At 37.0% G+C, this 10,322-nt stretch overlaps 1 long non-coding RNA gene across 1 annotated transcript; it reads left to right on the forward strand.

Annotated features, from left to right (window-relative positions):
* The first annotated feature begins 268 nt into the window (after positions 1–268).
* On the forward strand, positions 269–7,735 carry LOC138837757 (uncharacterized). The gene is made up of 3 exons (XR_011375441.1): positions 269–357; positions 7,120–7,314; positions 7,590–7,735. It is a non-coding gene; the product is annotated as an uncharacterized lncRNA (long non-coding RNA).
* The last annotated feature ends 2,587 nt before the right edge of the window (positions 7,736–10,322 follow it).

The raw sequence follows: 10,322 nt of genomic DNA on the forward strand, positions 1-10,322 counted from the left end.
CAGCTTCTCCAAATACTCCTGCCATTCAGATGTCCATTCTCAGTCTCTAAAGTCCTTCAAGGCTGTTCACAATCCTCAGAGGTGAAATACAAAGAGGCATCTGAAACCGTCTCAGAAGGAGCCCTCTGCTTCTAGGAATGAAGTCACACATTTCACAGGTGCTTCCTGTTTTGTCAAACACCTTGCTCACCCTCTGCAAAATATAAGCCCAACAGGAAGCTGCTGGCAAATTCAGGTAGCTTTTCTACTCTTAAAGAGGTCTGGAACGCACTTTCAGAGAAATACCAGCAAAAACTGTAGTCTTTTGGGAAGAAACAGATCTAGAAGGAAAATATTCTTCAGACTAGCACCATGAGGGTGAGAACACTTTTCTGTGAAAATAGTCTGTACATTGCATTTTTAAACAAATTCATGTATTTTCTTTAAGTTTGGGCATGCTGTGGGTGGAATTAAGAAAACTGACTGCAAGTGGGTGGTGTCTATCACTTCTCTGATAGGAGGAAAGGAGGGAAGAGGAAGGCTGAGGTGAAGAATAGGAAGGACCACATGTTTGAAATCACCCAACTGAGCTCAGGGGAACAATTGTTCTAAGAATATCTTCATCACAGAAGCTCACAAGCTCTTCCTGAGATTTCAGAACTAGAATGAGACAAGCATGCAGAATAGTGATGAAGTAGTGATAGAGTTTGAAGTAAGCTTTGAACTATTCTGGGGAATTTCTTCTTAATATGGGCACAGGTGGACAAGTTGGAATGAGAATGGCAGGGAGTTATGTGATCTCTTTTTAACAAAACTCGGCAGTGTACCAAGGTACATCTCACAGGTTTTGAGTAATTTTGAAGAACAGTTTGCTTTTTTATAATAAAATTCATAACAAGGGGAATTGGTATTTTCTTGTAACAGTATAGGTACCACTTCCAACATATAACCATCTATTTTGATAGTATTCTCTAAGACCAAAGATAAAACAGAAATCCATGCCAATATTGTGCAGCTAGTTAGTAATTATCACACTAGCTTGTATATATTGTCGAATTAGGCAAATAATTAAATAAGCTTTGGATAATGAGAGGCAGATTTCTTACTTTTAGGGAAAGGAGTTACAAATGATAAAAGAAAAGCTGGGTGCCGGTGGCTCACACCTGTAATCCTAGCTACTCAGGAGGCTGAGATCTGTGGATTGCAGTTCAAAGCCAGCCTAGGCAGGAAAGTCTGTGAGACTCATATCTCCAGTTAACCACCAGAAAACTGAAGTGGTGCTATGGCTTAAGTGGTAGAGCACTCGCTATGAGCTGAAATGCTCAGGGACAGTGCTCAGGCCCAGGGTTCAGGCCCCATGACCAACAAGCAAGAAGGAAGGAAGGAAGGAAGGAAGGAAGGAAGGAAGGAAGGAAGGAAGGAAGGAAGGAAGGCAGGCAGGCAGGCATGCAGGCAGGCAGGCAAGAATGAATTCTGTGAGGCTGTATTTAAATCAAATGTGACAGGTAACTGGCTGGCTATCTAGACAGACAGACAGATACATACATACATACATGCATACATACATACATACATACATACATACATACATACATACATACATACATACAAACATGGAAGATGACAGAAATAGATCAAGAAAGAAAAAGGATGCATATATGGGAAGAGATTTAGATTATGCATATGTCCACATTTTTTGACAAACATAGGTCTATTTTCTAGCATTGTCTGATGAGAAGATCTAGAAGTAATGAGATATAATAAGCATAGAAAGCATCCTTATCTTGTTTTCTAGATACAATTCTGTAACAAAAAGTAGTCAAGAAACCTTGGAGAAATGACTAATCTCAGGATTGGCATTGAGGAAGAAATAAGATTAGCCTGGAACATCAAATAGTACTATAAAACAGACAAATGCTCAAAAAGACAAGACCTAAGTGTTTAAAGATCACAAGAGCCAAGCTAAAAAGGTATGTGCTAGGTTAAATCTGGGCAGATGGAAGAACAAAGTAAACAGTTATAGTAATGGATTTAACAAACAATAAAATAAACATCCATAGCCCCATATTGTTATACTCAAATGACTGAATAACAAAAAAATAGGAGATGAAAAAATGCTCTTCTTACTGTTGAAGTCCAATGTCAAGGACAGTATGGAAGTAGAAAAATTACCAGTTAGAGATCAGTGATAAGAAGGAAATAAGACGTTTGCAAGTGTCTACAAGAGACTTAAGTACAAAGGCAAAAGTAGTTATTTTACAGTAGATGGGATACTTTTTTTCCCACCTTAAGAAAGTGTCCAAGTGATTTCAAGGAAACAGGCACTTGGTTGGTATGATGTACTGAGAACCCTCCACATCACTTGTGTGGTATTCTTATCAATAGCCATAAACTAACTTTGATCTTTATTATTTTAACCATAATCTGGATCCTAAACTAAAAAAAATGGCCATTAATGTGACAACTGACAAACATTGGATAAAGTCTGTGAATTGATTTATAGTTTATCAGTATCATAGATTTTCAGTATTATTTTATCAGTCTTAGTTTCTTAATTTTGGAGCTTATACTGGGGTTATATAAGTAAATAGGTAAAAGATGTATGGAAACTCTTTAAAGTTTTGTAAATATTTGTTAATCTGAAGTCATTTCAAACTAAAAAATTAGAACTATTAAAAGCAAAGAAACATCAATCAAAAAAAGCTTTCCAGTTCTAGTTACAAAGTCTTAATTTAAGGGGAAAAAGCTTAACCTACTCTCAAAATAAAATGCTATTTTATGCTCACAAGTAAGATATTAAATACATTTGCTTCATGAAAAGCTAAAAAGTATACAAAAAGACATATGTATTGCATACATTCTTTCCTTGAGCAATATATTTCCTGACTCTGACTCATTGTTTGGATTCTCCAACTCCTGTTTATATTTTCAGAGGATATGAGTTAAGTAATGTTAAAGATCTTTTGGTAAATTAACTCTAGTCATCATTTTATCCCAGTGAGTTTAGAACATTTTACACTTTTCATTTAATATCTATTTTTTATGTCAATGGCTTTCAGGGAACTCATTTTTCTTTCCAAACTATCAGATGTAATTTAGTACATGTAACTGGTACTATAGCAAGTACTCCTGTGTAACTATGCCATTCTCATCCTTATTATCAAAAAGAAAATGGCGACATGAGCAGAACAGAGGCTTCCTTGTCTGCTCTATACAGTTTAAGCCCATTTGGCAGATGAACAGAACAGAGGCTTCCGTGTCTGCTCTATACAGTTTAAGCCCATTTGGCAGACCATAGGCCTCATCACTTCTGTATAACTACTTCATCATGTATGCTTAAGTATTAACAATGTTGGTTGTGGGTGTCAGTGGACACCCACACCTACACACATTTTCTTTCATTGTTAATTACAATGAAGACTGCCCTTACACTTTTTCCAAAAAACTCTCACATCTTTATTACTGAACCAATCTAATGTAGAGCATAGAAATTCCTAATTATCCAGAGTGGCAATGCTTTCAGCTTGGAGTGGGTCTGATGGTGATTGGCATTGACACTGCAGAGACATACTTGCTGTATGGTGCACAAGCCCTAGCTGGATTCATCTCCAGTGTCTCCTCTCAGGATCATCTCTCACTGTATTACAACCTTCCAGCTGATTCCACTGGGGAATAGAGCATTTTGCTTTTGCTTCTTGTCCAAAAATTGCTTGATACTGAAAGTCTTGCCTGAAAAGACACAGTAAAGAATAGAATTCACACACACACACACACACACACACACACACACACACACACACACACACACACACACACACCATCAGAGCAAAGAAAAGGAGAGAGTGCAAGGTTTTCTTCTATTTTAATGAAATGCTTTACTTTGAAGAATTCAAAGGAGAAAACTGTGTTTCCCCATGTTCTCCTGTAGCAATTGCAAAGTTTCAGGTCTTACATTAAGGTCTTTGATCCAATTTTATTTGATGTTACTACTGGATGAGAGGCAGATATCTAGTTTCAGTCTCCTAAATGTGGATATCCAATTTTCCCAGGATGAACTGTTGAAGAGGCTGTGTTTTTCTTTTCTTTTTTCTTTTTCTTTTTCTTTTTTCTTTTTTCCCAGGTGTCGAGCTTGAACTCTGGGCCTGTGCACTGTCCCTGAACTCCTCAGTTCAAGGGCAGCTCTTGACCATTTGAGTCACAGCACCACTTCCGGTTTTCTGGTGGTTAATTGGAGATAAGGGTCTCACAGACTTTCCTGCCCAGGCTGGCTTTGAACTGTGATCCTTAGGTCTAGGATTACAGGCATGACCCACCAGTGCCTGGCAATATTTTTCTCCAATTCATATTTTTGACACCTTTGTAAAAAATCAACTGGCTATCATTGTGTGACATACTTCTGAGTCCTCTCTTCTGTTCCATTGATCTATCTGTTTTTGTTGCAAGCAAGCTTTTTTGTTACTATGGTTACACAGGATAGTATGAAGCCAGGTATTGTGACAACCCCAGCATTATTTTCTTTGTTTATTTGTTCATTTGTTTGTTGTAGTGGTGGGTTTTTTACTACAGGAAAATATAGAGGAAACTACTGGAAGATATAGACATAGACAATAACTTTCTGAATAGAACTCTACCAGCTCAGCAAAAAAGAGCAAGGATCGACACATGGAATTTCATCAAATTAAGCTTCTACACAGCAAAGGAAATAGTCACTAGACTGAAAAAGACAGTCTACAGAGTGGGGAAAAATCCTTGCCAGCTATATCTGACAAGAGATTAGTAACCAGGTGCTCAACAAGCTAAACTTTCCTCAAACTAATTCATTAGTAAAAGGGTAAGTAAACTGAATGATTCTCAAGAGAAATATAAGGGTTAGTGAGTATATAAGGAATGTTCAACGTCATAAGTCAGATGACACTGAGGTTCCATCTCATTCCAGTTAGACAATCATCAAGAACTCAAACAATAGAAAATTCTGCTGCTGCTGCTGATGCATAGGAAAATAAATCCTTATACTCTGTCAGTAGGAGTGTAAACTCATTACCACTATGGAAACCATATCATGCAGCCATGCCCTTTTGGGCATGTATCTGAAGGATATGGTGGAAACACTTGCACAGCTATGTTTATTGTAGCACAAGTCTCAATAGCCAAGTTAGAGAAACAGTCTAGATGCCTTGCTGTTGATGTATGAGTAAAGCATTATTCAGCTGTAAAGAAAAATAAAATTATACCATTTTCAGGAAAATGGATGTAACTGGAAATCATCATGTAAAACAAAGTAAACCAAGTTCATCAGAATGTAGGTCATATGTTTTCTTTTAGATGTGGAAAATAGACCTAAAAGATATACAGACACATAGCTACTTACATGCATATCTTTCTAGAAGATAATGTGTTTATAGTTATACAACTATTTGGGAGGATTGGGGAAAAGGAAAAGAGACAAAGAGAATAATAGAGCATGAATAATATCATGCTTAGCATCTGTGTATAAAGATGGCATGACAAAACTCACTGAAAACTGTTGAATAATGGTATCATGGGGCATTGGGAAAGACAGAACAGTAGAAGAGATTAACCAGATTGTGTAATATATGCATTTTTGAAATATCACATGCATGGTGTGTAGGAATGTGGTATGACATTCCATGCTGTGACAAGTATGTACTAGTAGAGGCCAGATGATGAACAGAGGTGAAAGAAGGTGAGTATGGACAAACATAGTGTGTATGGTATGTGTGTATGTGTTTGTGTGTGTATGTATAAAAACAAAACAACGAAACTTGTTGCTATAAAAAGTGGGAGTGGGGGCGCTGGGAAGGTAGCTCAGTGGTAGAGTGCTTGCCTTGCATGCATGAGACCCTCGGTTCAATTCCTCAACACCACATAAGCAGAAAAAGCCAGAAGTGGGGCTGAGGCTTAAGTGGTAGAGCGCTGGTCTACAACTGAAGAGCTGGGGGACAGGCCCAGGCCCAGAGTTCAGGCCCCACAACCACCAAAAAAAAAAAAGTAGGAGTGGGGATGAAGGAGAGATGAATTTGATCAAGGTATATTGTTTGCATATATAGAAATATCACAATGAAACCTTCTTGACACTAATTTATGTAAATAAAATGATTTAAAAAAGAGATAAAGTAAAGAAAGAAAGAGAAGGAAGAAGGAAGGAAATTGGAAGGAAAGAAGGAACGAAGGAAGGAAAGAAGGAAAAAGGAAGAAAAAGGAAGGAGAAAAAAGAGAAAAGAAAAAAGAAAACAATAGCTAACCATCGGTTTTTACCACCAGATGGCATATGACATTAAGAAATAGTACAAATAGTACAAAAAAAAATGATTTTGTTAATTTATATGTGGCTACTTCTGAATGTGTGCAGAAGCTAAATAAGTCATGTGTTAATAAGGACAAAAACAAATTGAGAGGAAAAATCTTTTCTTAAAGGAATAATGAAATGCTCAACAATATTCTCTAAAGGGCTTATCTTTATACATTCCTCAATTATATGAGACTTAGGCTAAACACTGAAATAGACCGACAGTGCCAAATTATAGTGGTTCTTCTGTGTGTTATGTCTGAGAAAAGTATTGGCTGTCTATGCAATCTTATTTGGAAACAAGGAATGAACTAGTACAGAATCAATGTGGCCAATGTCTTGAGTTCTTTGGATACATGCACCAATGAATGTCCCTCGAACCAGGGCTGCAGCTCTTTCCTTTAACAGCAGATGGCTATGGTGATCTCAGGAGTCACTTGAGAAAATGGAGAAAGCGTATGGACACAGATCAGGCCTCCAACACCCTGGACAGCTAAATCAAAGAGCACATGCTGGCCTCATGAATGGATAGGAATTTGGCCTGGGATTTAGAAATTATTCAGAATCAGACAATTTAAACTTCTGTTCCCCTTCATCACCTTCTTCATTTCTATTTTTCTTCCACCAAAATGCCAACCTTTCCCCTTTAATAAAGTGCATACATGGAAAGAGTGTTTAATAACTGATTTCAATGGTTTAAAATTATTTAAATTCTATGTTTGCCAACATGGAATTAGCTTGAATGGGAAAGTGATATTAGGACAAGGACTCAACTAGATCATCAGAAGACATTTTACCTTTGATAATAGGCTCATTTTCTTCTCCTCACTTAGAAATCCCAGGTGCAAATTTCATAGAAGAGGAGCATTGAGGGAATCCTACATCTTATTTGGAATCAGTGCTGTATTAGTACATTCAAAATGGCACCCGTGAACTTGAAGTTGATCATGATTAACATTGCATTTGGCCACTGAAAAATACTATGGCCCAAGTGTTTTCACATACTGCTTCCAGATCTCTCTAAACAGGTAAAATAAACTGGAGAACTGAGAAAAATCATCTTGATGTTTATTCAAAATGCTTTGCCACCACGCTGTATATAAAATCTAAGTGTGGGAAGAAGAGAATGATTGTTAGTTAGAGTGGTGGTATATACTTTTCTAATGTATTTTTAGATCGTTTCTTTGTTACTGTTTAATAGTGTCCCAGATATAATTGCATTACATCAATCAATGCCATTTTTATATTAAGTCCCTTTTGTCTAAAATAGCTAATTACTTCATTTTTTACTTCCTCATTCTAGCTTACAAAAAAATCTAAAATAAAAAAAAGAACTGGGTGTGTGTGCGTGAAGAACAAGGCAAGACCCTGAATTCCAGCTCCAGTGCTCCCAAAAAATACACAAAGAAAATATGAAGACAAAATGTCATGTCAAAACCAGCTTTACAATGTCGGTGTGTGGGGGGGGAGGGGGGTATGATTGGGCGGGGGGGGGGGGGGGAGGGGGGAGGCTGGGAAGGGAAGTGAAGGGTAAACAAAGGAGGAGGCTGCAATGCTTGGTAAGAAATGTATGCATTATCCTGCCCATGTAATTGTAACCCCTCTGTACAGTATGTTCTCAAATAAAATAAAATTAAATTAAAAAAAAAAAAAGAAAATATGAAGAAATCCAGCTTCTCTGTTTTCCACCTCACTAGGCACTGGGGAATGAAAAACACTTTGACTCTTGCTCATATTAGATACTAAAGTCTCTTCACTACAAATGGGCTCTTCCCTAATATATTTGCTTTGGGATAAATGCTAAGTCTTAATTCTTTCTCTCTCTTCCCATAATCTTTCCAAATTTGGAGGAACTGGAGCTGATACCACCACATGCTAGGCAGGACAAGACATGCCAGAATCCTCTCAATGCTCAGTGAATGGTTCAATCTCCTTCCAGGTGGTATATCTTGGAGCGTACATGAATCTCCACAGCATTGTTTTGTTGAAACACTTTCTGGTTCTGACCATTGGTCTCAGTGCCTTCCAATATTATAGCTTCTCTGTGCATCCTCAGGTCATTGTCTAGACTTAGCAACAACATAACTGCTCATTGAGGCTTAAGGGACTTTCTAGAGCTCCTGGGAAGCAAAGTTGTGCCTCATATATTTGGCAACCTGCCAAAGCCACCATCATTCTATGTTCTCATTTGCTGACAAAGAGCCTTCCAAGATGCCCCTGGACTCTCAGAGTTCCAAACAGTGCTAGAAAAGAACGGGACACTTGTTTGGGCTTTTCTGAGCAAGAGATAGACTGTTTCCCTCCTACAATTCACTGGCATGAAAGAATAAATATCCTACTTGTTTTCAAGATATTTTCTTTCCTCATAAATTAGGGATTCAGCTTATACCATTTCTGCACATCTGTTTCTCTATTTCTAGTCTCTGATTCTTGGTTTGCATCTTTATTTTTTTATTATTAAGTAGCTGTACAAAGACGTTTTAATCTCATAAATCAGATTATGAGTATAATACATCATGACCAAGTCACTCCTTCCATTTTTCTTCCCTAGTTTCCCTCTCTCATCATACCCTCAAGTTATATAGTTCAATTTTTACATACTGTACATTAATATAATGAATGCATTTGCTCATCCTCCCCACACACACACACATAGATGTTCTTGGTTCATTTCTTACTTTTCAAGGACTCCAGAGATTCTCTTTATCCATGTTGCTTACAGATACAGAGGAAGAAAAGTATGCAAATCTTCCTTATAAACAATATAAAGTAATTAGAAGAAACAGAACATTGACAACCATCAATATCTCCATTTGTTTAAGATTAATCAAAAAGTAAGCATATCTGTTTGTGTTCAAACTTCTTTTGTATTGCAATATATTTTCTAAACTTTTTGCTATTTTGAATATCAACTATAGAGTCATTGAATCATGAACTCTATTCATGAATAATAATCTTGAAATTATCCCAAGTCAGATACAGGAAATACCTCCAATCTGGCTCTTAGGTCCTTTTCACACACACACACACACACACACACACACACACACACACACACACACACACACACACACACACACACACACACACACACACACACACACACACACACACACACACCAATTGAAGTATTCCATAATTGTGCATGTCAGAAAGAATTTTAAAAAACTTATATAGGCTTCAGAAATTTTGGTGCTTTAAAAACAGAGAGTCTGATGGAAGTGGAGCTGTGGCTCAAAGTGGTAGAGTGCCTTGAACCTTGAGCACAAAAGCTCAAGGAGAGAGCCCAAACCCTGGGCTCAATCCCCAGGACCAACAAAACATAAATAAATAAATACATAAATAAATTTCACAAAGGTGTTCTTTTTAGGGGGACCTTAAAAAAGGAACATGGTTCATGTCTGGTTCCTTTTTCTGCTAATTGTTTCTTGGGAAGGAATGTACCTTGGAAATCCTACCACAGAAAGTTCTACTTAACAACCTAACAACATGGAGACTGGCCTTCTTGGGGAAGATAACCTAGTGATGGTTTTTACAAGAAACAAAATTGGATATTTGTCCATGAAGTTTATTGTAAATAGTTACATTTGCTAGTAGCAATTATCTTAAATTAAAGAAGTACTAAATCTCAAATATGAGCTCACCCAAGAAGACAATAGGACCATCTAATAAAATCATTGGCTTGGGAAGTACAAGGGACTGAAAAATACAGGATCATATCAACATTCTGTCCCTAATCAGACAGAATAGTAACTTGCGCTTACATAAACTTTGTCAGTTTTCAAGAGATTCCACATTCTATGGTGCTGACTTAATACAATGGTTTTGCATTTTTATTGTTTTACATTTTAAGCTACCAATGCTTTATGATAGGATACTTTCTCTGTATTATGACATTTAAAAGCTAAATAAATATGGAGGTGGAGGTAGCTTTACTTTAAAAAAAGCAGAGTCTGAAAAATAGATGTCATATTACATTTACATATGAATTTGTTTTGCTGTTTAACATTGTAACTGAGATAACAGGTTGAAGACA

This window comes from Dipodomys merriami, unplaced genomic scaffold (genome assembly GCF_024711535.1).
Source record: "Dipodomys merriami isolate MVZ:Mamm:240054 unplaced genomic scaffold, mDipMer1.0.p SCAF_10, whole genome shotgun sequence".
Taxonomy (NCBI): Eukaryota; Metazoa; Chordata; class Mammalia; order Rodentia; family Heteromyidae; genus Dipodomys; species Dipodomys merriami.